This window comes from Ailuropoda melanoleuca, chromosome 15 (assembly GCF_002007445.2).
Source record: "Ailuropoda melanoleuca isolate Jingjing chromosome 15, ASM200744v2, whole genome shotgun sequence".
Taxonomy (NCBI): Eukaryota; Metazoa; Chordata; class Mammalia; order Carnivora; family Ursidae; genus Ailuropoda; species Ailuropoda melanoleuca.
In genome coordinates this window covers 81,327,764-81,350,059 of record NC_048232.1, presented here as the reverse complement: position 1 = coordinate 81,350,059, position 22,296 = coordinate 81,327,764, and the positions used below count along the sequence as shown (strand labels likewise).

The window sequence follows — 22,296 nt, the reverse complement described above, 5'->3', positions numbered from 1 at the left end:
TCCTTGCTTCTGCATGGCAAGGACTATACACGGATGCTAGGAAGATGGGAAGGCGGAAGGGGTTCCACCCTCATGATGCCTGGCCCCCAGCTGGGGGTATGGGAAGCAAGGAAAGGAGCAATGGATAGAGGCAAGCCTGCGTTGGAGTCCTAGCCCTGTCTTCGCCAGGTTGTGCGACCTGGGGCAAGGTCCACCTCTCCAGGTCTCCACTTTTCCAACTGTAGGATCAGAACACCACCCGCCCAGTGGTCCAAACTGTAAGGGCCAGTGAGCACCTGGGGGTTACAAGCATGGCTCAGTCCGTCCAGGAGGGGTCAGGCCAGTAGCACGCGCTGGGACCTCGCTGGGACTCAGCATCACCTGACCGGCTGGGGTCACACAGGACAGGCCCCTGGAGGGCTCTGGCCCTGCCTCCTCACTTAGCCCAAGAGGAAGGGGCATCTCTTGCCTGAGGTCGCACAGCAGGTAAATGGTCCTGACCCCCAGTTCAAGGCCCTTTCTTCAGTGCCAGCCACATCCCCCCCACCCCAATTTTTTTTCCTTCTTCCCTTTAAGCCAGCAGAGTCGACCTCCAAGGTCTGCAGGTTCCCAACATTCCTTTGGAGGCACGGGGAACGAACTTACTCTGGGGGATTGACAGCGGCCAAGGCCAGTCAGCGGCCACCAGCCCTCCTGCACTCCCCTCCCTGGCCCCTAGTCCACTCCAGAGACATCCTGTAGACGGCCCACCCACTGGCATGGGCTCCTCTCTGGCTGCTGAGCCATTCTGCTTCCTCTGTGAGGACAGAGGGAAAAAATGTGTTTTCCCGGGCCTTGGCAGCCAGCACTGGTGCAGCCTCCTCCCTGCTGGAAGGGGAGCAAAGCTGGGAGAACCCAGCACCGCGGGGAAGCAGGGGCCTTGCATTCTAGCTGTGGTTCTGCCACCCACTCACACTCGCCACACCACTTCAGATCTGTCACTCCCCTCTCCGGGCCTCAGTTTCCCACCATGCCAAACCCCCACCGAGCCTATTGTACCTTCCAGCACTGATTCTTTTGGAGTTTTGAGTGTCAGACTCTGGTCCAGAATGGAGCTCCAAGACCACCAACAGAGTGGAGGCCCTGGAGGAAGGGAAAGGCAATCCCTGAAGGCTTCCTGGAGGCAGGGGCAAGAGAACACAAACTCTGAGACTGTCAGCCTTGACCATCCCTCTGCTCCACCTGCACAACCAGGGCCCACTTCCCCTTTCAGCTGAACTATGACCACAGCCGCCTCCTCACTGGCCTCTAGTCTTGCTTGCCTCCACTGCCGGCCCTGCCATCTGTCCTCCCTGCAGAGCTGTCCGAGGGAGCACCGCTGACAGCTGACACAACCTACAAACCAGCCCAGGCTCAGCCCATTTCAAAACCCTGCCATGCCAGCCTCCCCTCCGGCCCGCACAGTGGGGCCCCCAGGTCTCCATCGGATGCTCGCCACTCTCTCCCAGGATCCTTATGCTCACAACAAGTGAAGGAATGGCCAGTAAACCCTACCATCCTTGTGCCTTTCCCATAGGGAGTGTGCCTGTGTGTGCGTGCGAGGGAGGCTGGCACCTGGGTCCTGAAGGATCTGCTCACTTTTGAGGGACAGCTTCAAGAATCCTGTAGCCCACCTCGGGCTTCCTGCCTCCCGGGGGTTCCCAGGCCTTCTTCTCCAAGTGTTCAGAGTTCTTCCAGGACATGCACCTAAGGTTCATTCATTCATTTCATCAGCAAACCTCTGAGAAGCACCTCCTCGGTGCCAGACTTGCTGCTGGGTCCCAAAGACCCAAAGATGACTCACAACCCCTGCCCCGAAGGGCTTTGTAGATGACCATCACTCCATCTGACCACCCAACTCACTGGTCACCTCCTCAGGGAAGCCTCCCTTGATTGCCCTGGCTAAGTCAGAGCCCTGTTATAGACTTTCAAATCGCAGTGCCTTCTGCCTCCAACTACCCACCTCAGCTGTGGTTTTGCATTTAGTTCGGTAGCTCTTTCTCCAACTTTGTCTCCCCCTCCTTGTCAGTGAACTCAGAGGGCAGGCTCTGGGTCTGGTTTGTTCACTGTCTCATACCCAGCGTCGGGCTCATGACAGGCTCCGCGGCAATGCAGGCTCAAACTTAGGACTGAGGGAGGTACGGGAGCCCCTAGTGGGTCCTAGACCTTAGGCGAGGCCCGAGGGGATTCAGTGGGAGGTCAAAACTCTCAGTGCTAGCTTTCCATCCACGAGCCAACCAGCCACTTCCCCTTGTCCCCTGACCCCCCGCCCTACTGGGGGATGTTTCCTGCCCAGCTTTGAAGGATGGGCCTGCCTGGTTCCTGTGCTCCCTGGCTGCCGCCTCCCTTACTCAAACCCTATACTCCTGGACATCCCTGGCTCCAGCCTGGGGCTGTTGGCTCTTCTTTCTCTTCCACAGGCTGTGTGTGGAGGACGCCATACTTCCCTGATCTACACCCATCCTGCCACCCCGCATACTGCCTTGTTCCTACTGCAGGAGACAAGTTCCCAGCCGTGGAAGCAGAGCTCGCCAGGGCTCAAAGATTCAAGGTTAAAAGATCATCTGGTTTCTCACCCCAGTAAACTCAATCACCCCCCCCAATGGAAGCTGTGTGGGTGGGAGGGGTGCAGAATCAGAGGAAGGAATCTCTAACCCCCATCTCATCCCATAGGGCCGATGGGGAGAGAGGGCTAGGTCAGGACCCCCCCCCCCGACTCACATATTAACCCCTCAAGGACCAAGACCACCTGTACCACTGCCTGCTGACCATTCCTTGCCCAGGGTGAGGACTCTGGGTCCTAGGGCTGGCCCAGGCCTTCAACTAGCTCCTCAGGGCCAACCATCAATAGGTCTGACTAATCCCACCTGTGAACTGAAACCACCAGAAGAGCAGAAACCAGCTCCACCCCATCCTCCCGGTCTCACCCTCCCTGACCCAGCAGGTACAACCTCTGGAACCCGGACCAGCCAGAGCAGCCACCAGAGAGGAGGCCAGGGATTCCTTCCCACCTCCCACCTTTGTGGTGGGTTTTCTGGCCCTTCTTCCTCCTGAGAGGGAGGGGATGGGCGACCCTGGGGATGAAGGAGAGTCCCCGGGCTCTGCCTTCCGCAGGCAGCTGGAAAACCTGGGGACAAGGACAGAGGCACCAGCCCACTTTGTTGCCAGACCCATTAGGGTGCTGAGGCCAGGGGTGGCCCTCCCATCTCACCCCCCAGCCCAGCCGAGTGGGGCCTTTGATACTTTGCCCCACCCTGTGGCTGCAGGCGCTGGCTGGGCGGGGGACAAACACCGCAGTCACATGGCCAGGTCCCTGGGAAACTCCAGGGACAGCAAGGGCCTGGTGGCAGGCTGGTTGGAAGGGGACAGCCCGAGGGAGAATTCCCGTATTCCCGTGTGACCATGGAACTGGCCACTTCCCTCGATCGATTCCTTATTCCGCGTTTATTCCTGGGAGCACACTCTCTCCGAGGTACACAGGCCCCAGGGTCTTCACCGCCCTGGGAGCGCGCGGGCAGACACCACACACACGCTCTCGCTCTCTCTCTCTCTCTCACGCACGCACCGGGCAAGATACGAGCGACACTGGCCCGGGAACACACACGCACGCCCGCCTTCGGACGTAAACAAACCGCGCACGCACGGCCCGCGGGCACCGGTCCAGGGACTGTTCTCACCGAGTCACGTACGTGCACACACCGCCCCCGGCCCCGCCTGGGCGGACGCTGACGCTCGCCGGCCTGCGCTGCCCCTTCCTGCCCCGCTCGGCCGCCGCCCCGCGCGCGCCCCCCGCCAGCCGTCCGGGCGAGGGATACACCGGAGCGCAGACGGAGCGGGCCCCGGCGCCCCGCCCCAGGCATGTTCCCGGGCGCGGGGACTCAGCCGCCTCGGGTTTCGTGCGCCCGTCCCCGTCTCGAACCCGCGTCCCTCACCCGTCTCTCGGCCCGCTTCGCCTGGCGCCCCGGGCACGCGCGGCTGCCGCTGCTGTCCGGGCTTGCTGTCCCGGCCCGCGCCCTGGTCCCTCTCCCCTCCGGTCCCGACCGCGGGTCGCTGCGAGCCGGGCTCCCGAGCGCGCCGCGCCGAGTTTTGTTGTGGGGCGGGCGGCGCGGGGGGCGGCGCGGAGTTGTAAGGCGAGCTTCCCGGAATTACTCACTCACAGGATTCCTTTCATTCATAAAAACCCAGTCATGCGGTGACGTCACCGCCCGGCGGTCCCTCCGGCCCCAGAGCGGCCTCCCGGCTCTCGGCCCCGCCTCCAGCTGGCCCCGCCCCGGCTCGGCCCCGCCCCCACAAGGACCCATTCCTCCACCACCACCCCCCAGCGCGGGCCGGGATTCTCAACCCCTGTTAGAACCTCGGCCGGGTGCATTCACGTGATACCTCGCGAGAGCCGCGTGGGCGGAGGTGTCATTTGTCTCATTTTGCAGTCGACACCTCCGTGCCTCTTCTCCTTTCAACCTACACCCTCTGCCTTGATGATCTCATCCAGTCCCGTGGTTTTAAATGCCAACCATATGCCCATGATCTCCAAAGAGCTTCTCTGAGTTCTAGGCTGCCTGCCCACTGTGCACCTCTCTCTGGGTGCCCCATGAGGATGGCAAAAATCCAGCTCCCAACCACCAACCCTACCGCAGCTCCCCGTACCCCCAGACTTCCCAATTTCAGTTGGTCAAGCCCATTCCTCTTTCTCCCTCCTTCCCCACTAGTCAGGCTGGTTCTACCTCCAGCACTATCCAGCACCTGACCACTCTTGCCCACCCCCAGTCCTACCACCTGGCCCAGGCACCATCAACTTACCTGGACAATGGCAGCAAGCCTCCTGATAGCCTCCCCACTTTGCCCCTGAAGGCTTTCTTCACATAGAGAAGTTCTTCTTAAAACAAGGATAAGATTCTTTCTCACTACACCCACCCTCTGGTTTAACACCCTCAATGGCTTCCCTTTGCATTTAGAATATAAACTATACTCCTTCTTTCACTCTATAGGGCCCTAAGCCATCTGGACTTTACTCAATTCTAAAGCCTCACCTCCTTCCATTCTCCCCTCACCCACTACTCTTCAGCCACACTGCCCTTCCTCCTGTCTTTCAAACACACCTAACTTATTCCTACAGGTCCTTTGCATTAGCTATGTCCTCTTCCGTCCGCTGCCCGGCTCTTCCTCATCTCTCAGGCCAGCTTGGATGTCACTGACTCAGAGAGGCCTTTCCTATCTGCCCTGCCTAAAAGAGCCCCCACTTCTGAAATATGTTCTCATATTACCTTACTATCTCCATAAGGTATTAACTTGCTTATATTTACTTACTGTTTACTTTCTATCTTCCCCAAACAGAATGTAAGTTTCTTGTCTACCTTGTTCACCACTGCATGTCCTGTGCCTGGAACACTGCTCAGCACATACGGAGCCCTCAATAAATACGTGTTGAGGAAGTGTATCAGTGGAGGCGCAGAGACATCAAGTGACTTTCCAAAGTCACCCAGCTGCAAAGTACAACAACTGGAATTTGAATCCGGACCTGATGGACTCCAGGTCCAGATATTTGGAGCTTACCCAACTGAGTGGGTACCAGTACAAGTGTGAGGGTCATATTCAGTGCCTGGAGCTCCACTCAAAAGGGGCAGCTTTGGGGGGCAAAATGGGGAGTGCTGCGGTTCATCTTCCCTTGTCCTCGCTCATGCTGTTTTCATTGTCTGAAGTGCCTGTCCCTCCAACAGCCACACCTTCTGTGAAACTGACATCACAGCGCCTACCTTATTTTACTGTGTAAGGCATAGGACCCCTGGAGTAGGTGGTCTTTGTGTGGAGCCTTGGTCCCCGGCAAGACTCTTCCTTCTCTTGATAGAGTAGAATTTGATTTCAGAGCCCTCATTATGCCTTCCTGCCTCTGGACCTAGGTCCTCCTGGGACTGTGACTACTATCTCTTACCTCCTGAAGGCCTTGGGTTTCATATGCAGGTTGGCCCACTAGCTTCCCAAGTGACCAAATGTGGCAAATTTGTCACTCAAACAACTCCCTCCCCCAACCGATTGCCCACTTGCCCTACCTTTACACACCTCATAGAGCCACTCATATTACCTCTCGGGATATAAAAGTTCGTGATTTTAGAAACTACACGATTGTGATTGTTGGGCTTTCTTTTTTTTTAAAAAAAAAAAGATTTTATTTATTTATTCGACAGAGATAGAGACAGCCAGCGAGAAAGGGAACACAAGCAGGGGAGTGGGAGAGGAAGAAGCAGGCTCGTAATGGAGGAGCCTGATGTGGGGCTCGATCCCATAACGCCGGGATCACGCCCTGAGCCGAAGTTAGATGCTTAACCTCTGTGCCACCCAGGCGCCTCTGTTGGGCTTTCTACCTCCCACCCCCACCATTTTCTATGAGCTTCTTAAGAGCTGAGTCCATGGTAGTGAAAGAATGAATGAATCTAGTGATTCGTGAATGAATCCCCAGTGAGCTGAACAGCACCCCAGGACACCCTGCTGCCTAAATCCTTTGCTCCCATCCCCAGCCTGCCCATGTCAGGGGGTCAACACTTCAGTACCCGCTCAGCAGAAACTGCTTGCCCACAGACATGGCGCCCCTTCAGGTCAAGGTCAAGGGACATAGTGCAATGTCATATTTAAAAGTGGCAGCTCTGTGGCTTGAAAGGAGGATTCCTACTGGACAAATGTAGGACAATTCGAATATCCAAAAAAAAAAAATAACAGTAATGATGGATCATAACTCATTAAATAAGAGAAGAATCGATGAGCCCACACTAATATGAATGAATGAATGAATAGAAGACAAAGCTCCTCCTTCCCATAGAAGGAATGATAGAGTTAGAAAACGACCATTAGGCAAGCATTCTAGTAACAATGGATTCCAAGAAGAATCATCAGTGGATATGAAAATTTGATGAGAAACGTGAAATTTTATAGTTCCGAAGTATTAACCTAAATATATATTTTTTAAAGGACTATTTATTTGAGAGAGAGAGAGCACAAGCAGGGGGGAGGGTCAGAAGGAGAGGGGCAAGCAGACTCCCCACTGAGCAGAGAGCCCAACATGGGGCTCATCCCAGGACCATGAGATCATGACCTGTGCCGAAGGCAGACACCCAAACAACTGAGCCACCCAGGTGCCCCCCCAAGTATAATTATTAATTAGAAATGGAAAGATAGTCATTCTACCGTGGAGAAACCTGGCAGATACCATTTTCATTAAGTGATCAAAGTTCCTTTCAGCAGTAATGGGACAAACTGAAGCAGGTACCCCCCCCCCAAAGGAGGCCCTGAGGAGGACACAGCCTCACTTCTGTGGGACAGTGAATGTGATCGTGAGGAAACGGGAGACACACCTAGAGAGAATCTGATCAAATAACTGGACTGTACCCTTTAAAAAATGCCAAGATTGTGCGGCGTGGGTGGCTCAGTCGGTTGAGTTTCTGCCTTTGGCTCCAAGTCATGGTCTCAGGGTCCTGGGATGGAGCCCTGCGACAGGTGCCCTTGCTCAGCGGGGAGCCTGCCTCTCCCTCTCCCTATGCCCCTCCTGCCGCTCATGCTCTTTCTCTCTTCTCAAATAAATGAATAAAATCTTTAAAAAAAAGTATAAATAATAAAATAAAAAAATGACAAGATCATGAAAGACAAAAACAGGACTGTTCTAGATTAGAGGAGTCAGGACAACTGAGTGCTGTGTGGGATCCAGGATTTTCTGTTGATGCGAAGGACATTAGGAAGGTAGTTGGTAAAGTCCTGATAAGGTCTGTAGACCAGCTAATAGCCTCTTACAAATGTTGATTTCCTGATTAGGTAAGAGAGGGTTAGGTAAGAGAAGGTCCTTGGTTTTAGGAAACACGTGTTGGACTATTTAGAGGTAAAGGGACATCGTGCCTGCAATTTAGTCTCAAACGGTTCAGAACAAGATAGGGAATCATAAAGATCGTGTGGCTAAATATTACCAGTTAGGGAATCTGGGTGAAGAACGTACAGAAATTCTGTCATTCCTGCAATTTTTGTTTTAATACAGGTAATCTTCCTCTGTTTTGTTTTTTTAAGTAGGGGCCCTCAGGGTAGTCCGAGGGCTCAAATCGTGGCCTCCACCCCTCACCAGCTGAGTGACTGAATCTCTCCCCGTCTCACTCTCCTCCTTTGTAAACCAGGCTTACTAATAGTGCCAATTTCATGGATTGTGAAACAATTTAATGTGTTCACACTTAGAAGCATGTGGCCCAGTGCCTAGTGTGGGATAAGACATCGACAGATATTGGGTGAGAGAGAGATGAGTCTTCTGGAGACCCCTAGAGAAACCTGCCGGTTCCCGGCGAGTGACAAAGCCAGTGCTGACCCCGCCCACAGGGCAGGGCGGGGCCTCCTTGTCAGTTTCTAGGGAAGGACTGCCTCTGCCAGCTAAGTCCCCACAACTCTGACTGGTCCAGCTCACCCACTGGTCATCTGGCCAAGGGTCTAAAACCCCAAATAGCACCCAAGCATATCCCTGCGAGACCCCAGCCCTCCGTAGGTGCTCAGGAACAGCGACAGGCTTGACCCAAGCCTGGATCTGCACCTCATTCACACCCCTGGCCGAACCCAGTGTGGGGCATCCCTCGTTCCCAGCCTCGGTTTCCCCATCTGCAGTGAAAGCCAAGGATTAGGTCAGTGATTTCGAAACCATCTCAAACCACAGTAAACTTTCTTCAAAGGAAAGTTGACTCGACCGTGTGTTCCACATCATAAAAATAGCTGCAGAGTGAACCAGTGCTGGCTTGGACATTTCCGCTCGGGTGTTCTCTGGAGGCCCTTCCTGCCCTGAGATGTGATTTCCAGGCCCCCAAGAGCTCCTGTCCCTGCACACTGGGCCCTTCCCAGCCCGCCTTAGCAGGGCAGCCCTCTGTCACTGAGCCAGGTCCCACTTTTGAGGTGGTTTCCTCTACTGGGTGGGAGCGATGTCAGGGGATCCTTCCTGGCACCTCGTCTTGTTCCCACTTCTTCACCCCTCACATGCCTCATAGCAGCTTATGACTGCGTAGGACTTGTTGCTATTACTATGTTGCTGACATGTGCCCTAGGGGCCAGGCACCATGCTAAGTGCCTAGGACCTGTCTGTGCCCTGTAAGTTTCCCCAGCCCTTTCCTCCCCCTGCTAAATAAACCAACGATCGCCCCAAATTGCCTGCACTTTCTTCACATTTCAGTGTCTTCATAACTTAATTTTTCCTTCACAAAATCCCTCCCTGTTGTGGGTGGGCAGTGGGGGCCCAAATGATCAGCCTCCTTCTAGAGCAGAGGAAACGGACCCATTTGTGGATTCAGCAGCTGCCCAGAGAGCAGCCGGTTGCTGGATGCGCTGCCTGGTCGCTGGTAATCCTCGCCACCGTTTGGGGACTTAGGTGTTACCATCGCCTGCGGAAGAGACATCGGAACTCTGAGAGGTGAGATAACCAGCCTGGTATCACACAGCCAGTCCCTGGCAGAGGACGATTTGAACTCAGGTTGGTCTGATTCGAGGGCAGAGCTGTCCCTCGCTGCTTCTGCGGCATAATCCCTGGGCTTTGTTGGGGAGCCATCTGAGTGACTCCAGCACTCCCTGTGGGCAGCCCTGGCAGGGATCTGGTACCGGAATCCCGCCCTTCCTCTTCCCTCCTACTTTGAGATCCTAAGGCTCACTGGGGAGGGACTGGCAGAGGGTGTCCCTGCACTGGGCCACTGACTGTGAGGGTCCTGGGTCTAGCCCTGGGGGAAAAACTGCACTGCTTCGTCCCCATTTCCACCTGCAGAAGGGGTGGCCAGCTGAGAGGCCGGCCCTGACCTCCTGCCCCTGTCCTTCCCCTTTCCTCTGTCCCTGCAGAAGCTGTCCCAAAGCCGCCTCTCCTTTTCCCAGACCCTCATGCCTGCCCTCCAGCACTGACATTTCCCCAAGCGGCTGCCATCCCCAACCTGCACCCTGCCCGGCATCTTTCACTCCTCATAGGTCCCAGCCCCAGCCTCGCCTTTTCTTCCCTTTTACGGCCCAACCTGCGTTGCCACCTCTGAGCTCTCCTGCCTCCTCCCCTTCCCCACCCTGCAGTCTGGCTCCAGCCCCACCATCCACTGAAGGGACCTCTTTGTGGCTGAATCCAGGGTCCATTTTCCCTCCCGATCTAGCCTGTTCTTTGACAGCACTTGACCTTGTGGCTCTCTCCCCTCAGCTTCTAAGGCATGGGATTCCCTCCCACCTTTTCAGCCTCCATCCTTTCTTACCCTTGAGCTCAGTGATTAGTGATGTTCTGAGCTCTGGCCTTTGCCCCCTCTTCCCTTCCCTGGGGATCTCAGTCCCCCTTCAAGATCTCAGGTGTCAGCCGGTATTAATGATTCCCCTATCTCTCTCACTAACTCTCAGCTGTCTGTCTGTCTGTCTGTCTCTTCTGTGGGCCAGAACTGCTTGAACGTCTGCACAGCTGACATGGACTCAGGCTGGTCCAAACCAGCACAGTCACGATAGTCACAAGCAACTTGGGGTCACCGCCCAACCTGGACCTCTCCTCATTTCCCTAAGAGGCTGGAGATGCCACCATCCACTCAGTCACCCTAGGGAGACACCAGGCCGCCATCCTCGCCTTATCCCTCTCCCTCACTCCCACAGCAGGGCAGTCACCGAGTCTCCATGCCCTCAGCTCCTCAAGTCCTGTTCATTCTCTCTTCCCCAGCCATGGCCTCAGTTCCAGCCCCTGCGTCTCTCTCCGGGCAGCTGCCTCAGCCTCCTGCCTGGTCTCCCCACTTCCAGAACCTTCTAATCCAGCCTCTCATCCGAAACCCAAATTGGACAAGACAGTTCTCACGTGACTTTGATAAACAGAACCCCCAGCCCTCCCCACGTTGGACATACAGTGTGAACAAAAGCATAAGCGTGTGTTAAGCCAGTAGGATTATTGGGGTCACCACTATGCTCCCTGGTCTATCCTGCTTGTCTGGAACATGATTCCTTGTAATTTTGTGATTTCTCCAGGAAAACCATATTTGCCTTTAGTGCAATGCTTCTTCCCAATAAACAATTATCTGTGTATTTGAGGCAAGTTTGTATTAAACTTGAACCCTAAGGACAGGAACGACGTATCTTTTGTGTCCCCACCCCACCAAGAGTGTGGCCGTGCACACAGTAGGTGCTTCATCAGTCCTGGCTGGAGAAGCCGAAGTGAGGACGAGATGCCCAGGAGAAAGAAGAAAGGGGTGAAGGCCTTGTGCACTCTGACCCCCAAGAACCCCATGTTAGACCCCCTCCCAAGAGGCTAGACTCTGCGCCGTCACTGGCCCGGGTCCCCCAGCTCTGCCTGAGATGCAAGCCCTCCCCACCCTTCAGGATCCAGGTTCAGGCTAGCTTCTTGGCAAAGCTTCCCTGGCTTCCTGGCCCTGAGAACCAGTCTCTCCTCAGGCCACAGTCTGTCCTGGGAGCCCCTGAGCTGGGCTGAGGGGCCCCCCAGGTGGTGGGTAGGTCCTGCTTTTCCCGGCCAGGACTGGCTTTCCTCCTTGGGATGGGAACACACTTGGCTGCTGCCTCACAGCCCAAGGTCACCTGCACTCATTTTCTTCCAGAAGGCACAAGGCTCGATGCCCCCCACCCCCCACCCCCGGTCAAGTCGGAAGCCATATAATTAGTGTAATCATTACACAGCTGCCTCGTGGCCTCCGTGCCCTCCGCTCACCTCTCCATAGCAGCAGGGGGATTTTTTTACACATCAGTAGCCTGTCACCCTGCTGGGGCTCCCACGTGCTGCAGAGGGCAAGGTCTGCGTCCTCAGCCTGGCACTCGAGAACCTTCATGCTTGGCCTCTGTGGCTCACTGCCCACTCACCTGCTACACCCTGGATTCCAGCAACGTTCAACCTCTTGCAGTTCTCCGAACAATCCATATGATCTTGTGATGCGAACTTCAGCCCGTAGGGTTCTTTCCACCCGGAATGTTTTTACTTTCCCAATCCAGCCAGCAAACTCCTATTCAACCTTTGAAACTCAACTTACGAACCTGGGTTGGCACATTTTTTTCTGTAAAGGGCCAGATGGAAATATTTCAGGCCTTGTGGGCCATATGGTGTCTGTCACAATTCCTCAATTCTGCCATTGTAGACAGCACAGGGGTATGAATGAATAATGTGGCTGTGTTCCACTAAAATTTGGTTTACAGGAACTGGTGGGGGGGGGGTTCGGGTGCCCACCCCTGTTCAAGAGTCATCTCACAATGCTTCCCACAGACAGAGTTCAACAATGCCTTCTTGCGACGCCTTCTATACCTTACACGTTTCATCATGACGCGAAGCCCAACTGTAATTCTACAGTTGTGAAGATTAGATGGGATAACGGGTCATCCCAGCGTCTCTCACCCCAGTTTCTATAATAGCCTTCTCCCTGGCCGCCCAGCCTCTGCCTGCCCTTACAGCCTATTCTTATCGACCAGATGATCTGTTAACATGTAAATCCAATCAGGTCACTCTGCTCAAAAACCTCCCATGGCTCCCCATTTCCCTTGGAATGAAAGCGCAAGTTTTAAAATGATCTACAGTGTGCGTCAGGCCCTGATACCCCTTTGACCTCTTGGCCTACCCGGCTCCTGCTCTCTCATACTACTCCGAGCTTGACAGCCTCCTTGCTTGTCCTGACACAAGCCATGGAGACTCCTGCCTCAGGGCCTTTGCTCATACCAGTCCTTCCATCAGGAACCCTTTTTCCCAGGCTCACTCCCTGGCCTCCCTCAGGTGGTTATTTAAATATCTCCCTTCACGGGGCACCTGGGTGGCACAGCGGTTAAGCGTCTGCCTTCGGCTCAGGGCGTGATCCCAGCATTATGGGATCGAGCCCCACATCGGGCTCCTCTGCTGGGAGCCTGCTTCTTCCTCTCCCACTCCCCCTGCTTGTGTTCCCTCTCTCGCTGGCTGTCTCTATCTCTGTCAAATGAATAAATAAAAAAACTTTAAAAAAAAATAAATATCTCCCTTCTCAGTGAGGCCTTCCCTGGCCACTCTGTTTAAAACTGCACCCCGCGCCTCACATTCCCTCTCGCTTTTATTCCACAGTGTTTATCACCCTCTACCACGCTGCGCTTTCCGCCCAAGTTTTTAATTATAAAAATGTTCAAATACACAACACATAGAAGGACTAGTGCAATGGCACTAATATACATCACCCCAGATTCCACACTTAAGCTTCTTGGAAGGAAAGATGCTACATCATGACACTTCACCGAAAGACTTTTAGCAAAACACACCCTATGTTTGACTTGCTTTTGCTTATCCTCAGTTTTTCCCCACAAGACTGCAAACACCAGGAGAGCAGGGATTTTTGTTGGTTTTGTTCACTGGGGGTACTTCCATGGAACAGGGAAAGAAAAAACAAGGCAGGTCCTGATTCTGATTCTGCCTTTTATTTATTTATTTATTATTTTAAAAAGATTTTATTTATTTATTTGAGAGAAAGTGAGAGCACCAGCAGGGGGAGGGGGAGGGGCAGAGGAAGAAGGAGAAGCAGGCTCCCTGCTAGGGAGCCCAACAAGGGGCTCCATCCCCAGATCCCAGGACCACGCCCTGAGCTGAAGGCTGGAGCTTAACCAACTGGGCCACCCATGCGCCCCTGGTCCTGCCTGTTACTGACACGTGACTCTGGAGATCATTTCCCATTGCAGGACCTGTAGGTTTCTTCAACAGTAAAGTGGGGGACAAGAGTCCTACTTCTCTGCATTGTGGTGAGGATCCAGCAAGGTAAGAGTGTAAACTGTACCCTTAGCATTTCAGCTAAATTTCTCTCTCTTTTTTTTTAAGATTTATTTATTTATTTGAGAGGGAGAGAGCGTGTGCGTGCGTGAGTGTGGAGGGGGCAGAGGGAGAGGAAGAGAGAGAATCTGAAACAGACTCCCAGCCGGCTGAGTACGGGGCCAATGCGGGGCTGGATCTCGAGACTCTGAGATCATGACCTGAGTCAAAACCAAGAGTCGGATGCTTAACCAACTTAGCCACCTGGGCGCCCCAGTGAGTTAAATTTCTGTCCAACTCTGAGGGAGGGGACTTGGTCTAGTCTGACTCTCCGGATTCTGGGCTCCTAGAAAGCAGACATTTTGCTCTGAGATGTTTGTAGCTTAAAGTCCCTCTGAGATGTTTCTGGCACAGCCTCTCGAGAGCAGCTCTTTGACTCGAACTGCTCCAGTGCAAAAATCCAACAGAAAGCCAACAGAGTGCAGCCCATCACGCTTGGGCTCCCTCCCCATTCATTGCTTGCTCATTCAAGGCTTCCTATTAATCCCCTGTACCTCATCTCTTGCTTTATCCATTCACAGTTTTCACCAGAAATAACTAGGGGAGGCCACTCAATTTATGAGGCCCTGAGATTAGAGTTCTTTCGTGGATCTTTGAGGGCTTTTAAAAATTGATCCAGCCTCCCTCAGCCTTTTCTGTATTTCAGATTCAGTTGTGTGTCTGTGTTGCCAAACTTGTCTTGCAGACCCACTGCGAATACCAGGGAGTTTGCTGAAGAATGGGACTCAGTCCGCTGAACCTACGTGTTTTCTTGGGTCAGATTACTTGGTAGAGGGTGGAATGCCTGACCTTTTGCAAGTTCCCTGATAACCATCGTCCTAACTTTACTTGTTTGGGGTGTGGAGGGCAAAATATTTTCAGTGAGAAGTCTGAGTCTTCACCTGGTTCTCTCAACTCTCAAAGCTCAAACTCTTGAGCAAAATTCAAATCTTAGTTTAAGAACAGTTTCTTCACCTGTAAAGTGCAGACAAGAGCAGCTACACTTCAGAGATGACGGATGTGAAGTCAAACTACTTTGTAACGGGTGAAGGTCTGTACGGGTATTAGTTGATGCTATCTGCTCAGCAGAAGCAAAGCTGTCACTACAGCCAACTCGCCAGTGTGCCTTTCTCCGCCTTACTAATCATAACAACGACCCTTTGTTGAAATTCCACTATGTGCAGGAACAGAGATGAACTTATCTCTAGGTCGCAACATCCTTATTTTAAGGATGAGGAGTTTGCAGAGACCAAGTCATTTGCCCACGTTTCTACTGAAAGTGCTAAGGTATTTCCTGAGATCAGCTGGGTGTAGGGCTGCCAGATCACAACGAATACTTTCTTAGCACAACCATCCTTAGTGTTTTTTATTTAAAATAAAAAATTATTGGTCGTGGAGCCAAAATTCAAATTTATCTGGGCATCCCATTTCTTATTTGCTCAATCTGGGGTTCCCCGGCAAAAATCAAAGCAGGTTCCTCCCTGCCACGCCCAGTGTCTTTGCTAGTTTCAACTTTTATCTTTAGAGCCAGCCATCAGTAACGGTAGGTGCAGACTCCAGGCCTCCAGACCATTTAAGGAGGTGGAAAGCGGAGGAGGAGACTCCTGCCCCTCATCAACATGTCCGCCAACGAGCCGGCGCGAGGACCTTCCGCCCCGCACAGACGAGGCCGCGCCCGGCCGCGGAAGATTGGCTACAGCCCGAAGCCCGGCCTCCCTCGACGCTGAGAGCCCTTTCCATTGGGCAGTTAGAAAACATGGCGGAGCCCCGCCCCCGCCTTCCTCGCGCACCCACCTCGCGGCGCGGGGGCGGGGCCTCAGCGGCGGCCGGAGCACGGGCTTCGGTGATTGGCGGAGGGCCGTGGCCTGGCCGTCACGTGGCGCCGGGTTCATTTGTTTGCGGAAGTAGAAGGAAGTAGAAGTGCTGAGTAAGCCGAGGTGAGTGACGGCGCAGGGGAGGCGGGGCCTGGGGGGCCCTTCCCCAAACCACCTCCGCGCCCCAGATTTGGTGGTCACCACCCCGACCCTCTTTCAGACCTCCCTTGTGTTCCCCGGTTGTTAGTCGTGTCCTTCATTTACCCTTGTGTGACCCCCTAAGTGCCCGTACCTTCCGCCCTTTGATTCTTCAGCGCCCCCAACTTCCATCTGTGACAGCTCTTGTCTCATTTTGAACTTGTCACCTCCCCAGGTACGCCAGCTTTGGCCCTGGGGCCCTCCTTAGTACCCCAGTCTCCCTTGTGTGTCTCCCCTCTATCACTGACTTCCTTGGTTAGCCCCTCCCCATCTCCCCGAACTCTCTCAGCGACCCCAGTTTTCACTCTGGGCCGCCCTGATTGTCCCATTGCCTTCCTGTGCCCTTTTAAGCGCTTCCGACTTTTCTGCCTCTGTATTCCCAACTGATCCCCGGCACCACCTATCTTCTGCAGTTCTCCATTGTGTCTCTTCTGTTGTCCATTTTACTCTCCCCCCTTTCTGACTCCTAACTGCCTGCTCTCTGCTTATTTTCTCTCACTGCTTCTAGATTTCATTTGTGCCTGCGCCCCACCATTCTCCCTCATTCCTCATAGCCCCCTCACCCCAGTGTCTCCCAACCCACCAATTCTGTGTCCCCTGCTCGCTCCCAGAGATGGCCTGGAAGCTGGTGATCGGGAAGGCGTGACCTGTTTGACCATGCCACTGGGATGGGCAGGTCCACGGGTGTGGGACAAGGAGGGCACAGGGCTCAGGGATCTGTGCCCATTTTTTTTTTTTTTAATGGACTTCTCATGTGACCCCAGACAAATACCTTCCCTTCCCCTGAGCTTCTGGGTCTTTCCCTCACCTGCCCTTTTACCCACCCAACAGGATGTTAGGCAGGTTTGGTTTGGCAACACTGGTGCCCCACCCTTGGGCTGTATGCAGTGTTTTTGTTATTGTTTCTGCCTTAAAATGTTCCTGGAGCTTGGAGGCTGTTTTCTGTCCCAAGTTGCAGTCTTTGTGATGGGGGATTGTAAGTTCCTGCCCTCGTAAGGCTGCCGTGAGGTTGAAAATTTGAGAAAGTGTAAAAGGCAAAACTTTGTAATCGGTATGATCTGGTACAAATGCATGGTTTTTGCTATTGTGTCACAGCCAGGAAGGGGAAAGGGATAACATGACAAAAGAAGGAGAGAAAGACAAGTAGAAGGCCCAGCGTCTGCCTTTAGCATTTGACAGTATTTATCGATCATCTGCTGTGAGTTCGACTCTTTTGTATGTTGTTGTTTTTACCATTCATTCATTCCTCATTACGTTGATGTAGCCAGTGTTATTCCTGTTTAACATAAGAAAGAGGGCGAATGAGTTGCCTGAGGTTACACCAATCCAGGAGACTGGAGTTGCAACCTGCGAACAGTGGAGCCTGTGTGATTGCCCTGCTGTGTGAGGCTCACTGCTGTTGTCTCAGCACCCAGGGCACTTTTTCTCCCTTCCACGGATTACTTTCTCATTAGGTGACAGTATCCTCAATGAGAATTTCCTTCTCACTCAGCAGAATGACATCACCAAGAGATAGAGGAAGTGCTGTGTGTGCGTGTGTCTTTGGAAGGGGTAAGGGGAGTCTTAGTGAAGAGGAGGCCTTGTTAGGAGCTTCACTTTCTAGAGGGTGGCTCCTGGGAGAACATTTTAATAGGTCCATGCCTGAAATGCTGCTTCTTTTTTAAAGATTTTATTTATTTATTTGACAGAGATAGAGACAGCCAGCGATAGAGGGAACACAAGCAGGGGGAGTGGGAGAGGAAGAAGCAGGCTCACAGCAGAGGAGCCTGACGTGGGGCTCGATCCCATAACGCCGGGATCACGCCCTGAGCCGAAGGCAGACGCTTAACCGCTGTGCCACCCAGGCGCCCCACTCTCTCTCTCTTTTTAATCCATCCTCATTTTTCAGGTGACCTCATCCAGTCTCATAACTTTAAGTACCATCTCTACTCTGACGACTCCCACGTTTATATCTCCAGTCCAGTCTAGATCTTTCCACCGAATGATAGACTCACTTACATAATTGCTTGCTCAACACCTCAAACGTGGGCATTTCAAAGTTAAAGGTATTTAGAATTAAGCTCCTGATATATACCCCTTCATCCCTTCCCCACCTTCCACCAATGTCTGTCCCTCTCACTTACTTCCCCGTCTTTAGGAGATGGCAGTGTTATTTCAGTTGCTCAGGCTGGAGCTGTGAGATTATCCTTACAGCCTCTCGACACCCCTCATCCAGCCAGTGATGTGTTAATGTCGCTGCTTTGCTCCAAGCACTGCAGTGGCTTTTCTCACTCATATGTGCCTGGCCCTCTGTTACCACTCTGACCTCACTGGTATCCTTGCTGTTCTTGGCACTCATCAGGCATGCGGCAGCCCCAGGGCCTTTGCACTTGCTCTTCCCTCTGCGCGGACATTTCTTCACCTAGATATCCACCGTTTTCGGCTGCGTTTCCTTTTAGTCTTTATTCAGGGTCAAGTTCTTGGTCAGGACTTCCCTGGTCGCCCTGTCTAAAATTTCAGACTCTACCTCGACACTTCTTATCCCCCTTCTTGGGTTTCCTTTTCTTCTCAGCATCTATCTAGCATCTAAAACCTACGTATATGCTTTGCCTTTTTTATCTTCTTTCTTATTTATACCCTTTGCTGAAGTGGAAGACCTGGGAGGGCAGGGATTTTTGTCTGTTTAGTTCACTAGCCGAGTCTCAGCTGTTAGGACAATGCCTGTCCCAGAGTAGGTCCTCAATAAATATTTATAGGATGAATCATAAAGTGATTCATGAAATGGGCCACCCTGTACCTAGGCACGAGGCCAGCGATCTCTTCAAGTTACTGGTGTCTCCCGTCCTTGGGGGCTTCAGCCCCACGTTTGGGGCATTCTGCTGCCTCTGTGGTCTAGCTAAGCGGAACAAATGAAGAAGACACCTTTCCCTGTCTTGAAGGCCATTTTGCGCTGGCTCACGTGAATGGCGGTGCGTTTTTAGCTGTGAGCCTTAGCTTCTGGAGGGCAAGAGGCTGAAAATCAAGCCGTTCAGCCACGTTCCCTTCAGGCTTTCTCCTGAAGGCAGTTTGAAGATGACGAGATGCTGCTCCGATGCTAACCATTTGGGTTCAGACCCTGGCCGGTCGCATAAGCGCCTGTGCCTCAGTTTCCCGCGTGTAATATGGGTGGAAGTACACTGTGTCTTACGAGTGTTTTGAGGATTAAATGTGGTAATTACCTCCGACACCTGGCGAGGCGCCGGGTGCCCAGTGGGTGCTGGCTGAATGCAGCAGTGTTGCTTCGTGTGTGAAGTGACGGGGGCAAGCCCTTCTCCATTCCTCACTCACATTAGGTGTGAGTTTGGGATGAGCTGGGGTCAGAGAGAACATTGGGAGGAACATTTTATTTTAGAGGCAGCTTTGGAGGTCCAGAGGCTTGGGTGGGGGATGGAAAGGACATTTGACCTAACCCCTACCTCCAGTCAGCCTTTTCTTATGCACTAATGGAGCACCTACTGTTTGCAGGCCCTCTGCCTAGTGCAGTTCAGGAGTCGGAAGAAGGCAAGAGTCCAGCCGCCGGCCACACCTCCCACTTCCTTTCTCTGGGCCTCAGTTTCCCCATGTGCCAGACAGGGATAACACCCGCACTTCCTTCCTTCATGGGCATCCGTGAGCTTCGGGGCAGCTAACAGATGTGGGAACCCTGTGCAACATAAAGCGGGGTGGTCTTGCCAGTGGGCGGAGGCCAGCGTGTGGTGATGTGCTCGCATGCTGAGAGGCGCGGCTGGTGGGGGCTGAAGGAAGGAAGGCGGCGGTGCTCGGGCCGGGCTGGGTGCTCTGACCGTCCTGCCAGGGCAGCGGATGGGGGAGACCTCAGCTGCACAGGAGGGCGCCGCTGGCCTGTGCCAGTTGTTCCAATCATGGGTCATCCTGTCATAAGCAGCTGGGGCTCGGGAAGCCTGATTTCCAACTCGAGCGGTTCTGTGTGTGCTCCCAGGATCCCCCACGAGGCCAGTCCTGTGAGGTCAGCTTCCTGGCCTGGCTGCCAGTGGGCTCCTGTCACGCACTACAGGGCAGCTGTCCTGCCGCTCTAGCCGGGCTTCATCGAGAGGGAAGCAAAGGGCCTGTAAAGTGTCCCTGCTTAGACTCTGCCTGAGCTTCCGGTATATAAAGCCAGACTTTCCAGATCAAAGCTCAGTGCCACTCGGGAAGCCCAGCAGCTACCCCATAAATGTTCTCCTGAGTGTGTCCACGGTGGTGGTGTGCTGGGCAGCCCGGAGTGGGTGGGGTGTGTGGCCTGTTACCACCCGCAAGGGAGTAAGAGAGCAGGGGAGGGTGCCTCGAAGGTCCCGGCCCCGCGGGCTTCCAGTGGCTTATTCATTTGTCCTACTCATTCACCAACCATTTTTTTAAATATCCACTATTCATCAGGAACAGCATGCTGTGTGCACGGATTAAAAAAAAATAAAGGAGGGGAGCAATCCAAACCAACAGATGCACCATCATTATCCCAGGGTAAATGCCTCTTTGGGGGAGCCCCTGGGTAGGGTGAGGGTACCCCCAGGGCGAAGAGGAGGGGAGGCACGAGGTAAGACTCTTAGACGAGGTGGCTCGTGAGCCAATTCTTGAAGGACAGGAAGGGTTTATTCATTTGTCTAACAGTGAGACAGATGAGTGAACGCAATCTAGGCAGGAGTGCGTGCGGGTCCATGGAGGCGTGCGAGTGGTATGTTCTGGGAGGTTTCTGGTGCGGCATGGCTGGCCAGGATGCTTGCCTCCCTGCCCTGAGCTAGGTTGTCTCTGGAAGGTGATGGGAAACCACTGGGCTGGTGTAAGCATCCGATTTGCATCCTGTGGTAGTCACAGAGGGCTTGTAGGGAGGGATGGTGGACCTGGCCCTCACGGCTCTTGTGGACCGGAAGGGTATAACGCGAGCTGGGAGTGATGCAGGAGGGACCAGTCTGGAGCTCTGAGTCTCCATAGGGAGCCGCTGGGCCTTGAAGGACAAGCAGAGGCTCTGGCAGAGACGGGAGTGAAGGGGGGCAGGGGAGGACATTCCAGGGAGGTCAGGCCAGGAAGTTTAACAATTCAGGGCCTCTCTTTCTCTGAAAGAGATAACTGTCCAGACTAGGAGGTGGGGGGACGGGGCCCAGGGCCTGGTGGCTTTGTACTCCCTCTCTTGCTTGAGACCTACCTGGGGTGTCTCAGGGAGTTCATGGCCGAGGTGGAAACAGACATCTGAGGATGGGGTCCGTCTGGCCCCCGTAACCAGGCACGCAGGTCACAGGCTGGGTCTGAGCATGGCTCTAAAGCAGATGCTGGCAGAATGGCTCCGTGGTGACCAGTATTCATGTGGATCCCGGCAGTGCCCACAACTCCCTGTGTGCTGCCCAAGCCCGATGAAAATGCTCATTCCCGGCCAGGCAGGCTCCTGTCCCCGTGCCCTCCCTTACCTTATCTTATGCTCCATCTCTGGGGAGGCCTCTTGCCCAGGTCCCCACTGCAGGGTTCATCTGAAGAGTCACCTCGTACAGCCATCTTTTCCTGACTCTTCCCCCAGGGGGACAGGGACTGGGTTTGGGTCCCCCTGTGACTTACTCATTTTAGGAACCCAACCGGCCATTTCTGGGGAACTCACCAAAAATGCCACCTGTCGGTTCCCCTCTCCCTCTGACCCCAGGACTGCTTCTTTTTTTGTTTATTTTTTTGGTGGCCATCAGCATGTCCCACTTTAACTTGCCCTTCCAACACCCACAGTCTGAGGCCTCTCTGGGCCTCAGTCACTTCCTCTCTAAAATGGGGACATTAATGCTTGTCCTTCCTGTCTTACAGCTCCTCCCCTCTAGGGCTGCCTTCCCCAGCAGCGGCTTCGTAAGCCTTCCCTGAAGGAATCAAGCAGGCACGTGGGGCCGTTGACAGGGGACGGGTGAGCAAAAGTAAGAACAGGCCAGAAATCTCTGGCCTCCCTGTAGGACAGACACAGTCGACACCCGGAAACTGCAGAAATAGATAGGCAGAATTGTCAGCGTCCCCCTCACCGCACAGGTCTTGGGTTTGTGGCTTTCCTGCTTGTGGCATCTGAGAGCTGCTGGAAGCCTCCAGTGCCCAGGAGCAGACAGCCCCATCATGTGACCGTAGTGTCACCTGCGTCACCTAGGCGCAGGGAGCAAGCCCAGGTGAGGAGCCCTAGAGAACAGTTCTCAGCAGGTAAAAGCAAATGTTGATCTTGTGGGGAGGTCAAGGGCAAGGGTCTGTGAGAAGCGAGAGGGGGAGGAAGCCAGGAGGGAGGGGACTGCTCCGCTGCGGGGCATCCTCCCCCCTGCAGCTGTGCTGGAAAGAACATGGGCTCTGAGGTCAGGGGCGGGATGGGAGGAAGAGCACAGAAGCAAGAAGGAAGCTCGAGCATGCGCTCTGTCTACTTCTCACTCGCCGCTTTCTGGGCTGCTCTGTTATGATTGTTCCAGGATGTGGCCCAGGGGGGTTCATTTCCTTTCTTCCACCTTATGATAACAATGGCCACTGTTTGCGTGCCCACAGTCGGCCTGTGTCCTGGACACTTTCCCTCCATTGTGTCATTTCACCCTCACGCCCACC

At 53.9% G+C, this 22,296-nt stretch overlaps 1 protein-coding gene across 6 annotated transcripts in view; it reads left to right on the top strand.

Annotated features, from left to right (window-relative positions):
• The first annotated feature begins 15,586 nt into the window (after positions 1-15,586).
• Positions 15,587-22,296, top strand: part of PLA2G6 (phospholipase A2 group VI) — a 61,749-nt gene continuing 55,039 nt past the window's right edge. For 2 of the 6 annotated variants that reach the window (XM_034643566.1, XM_034643562.1), the window contains exon 1: positions 21,674-21,878. The gene's annotated coding sequence lies outside the window, so the exon portion shown is untranslated. Of the gene's footprint in view, positions 15,670-21,673; positions 21,910-22,296 lie in introns of those variants that run through there. The other 4 variants (XM_034643565.1, XM_034643561.1, XM_019794457.2 and 1 more) reach the window with 3 other exon arrangements.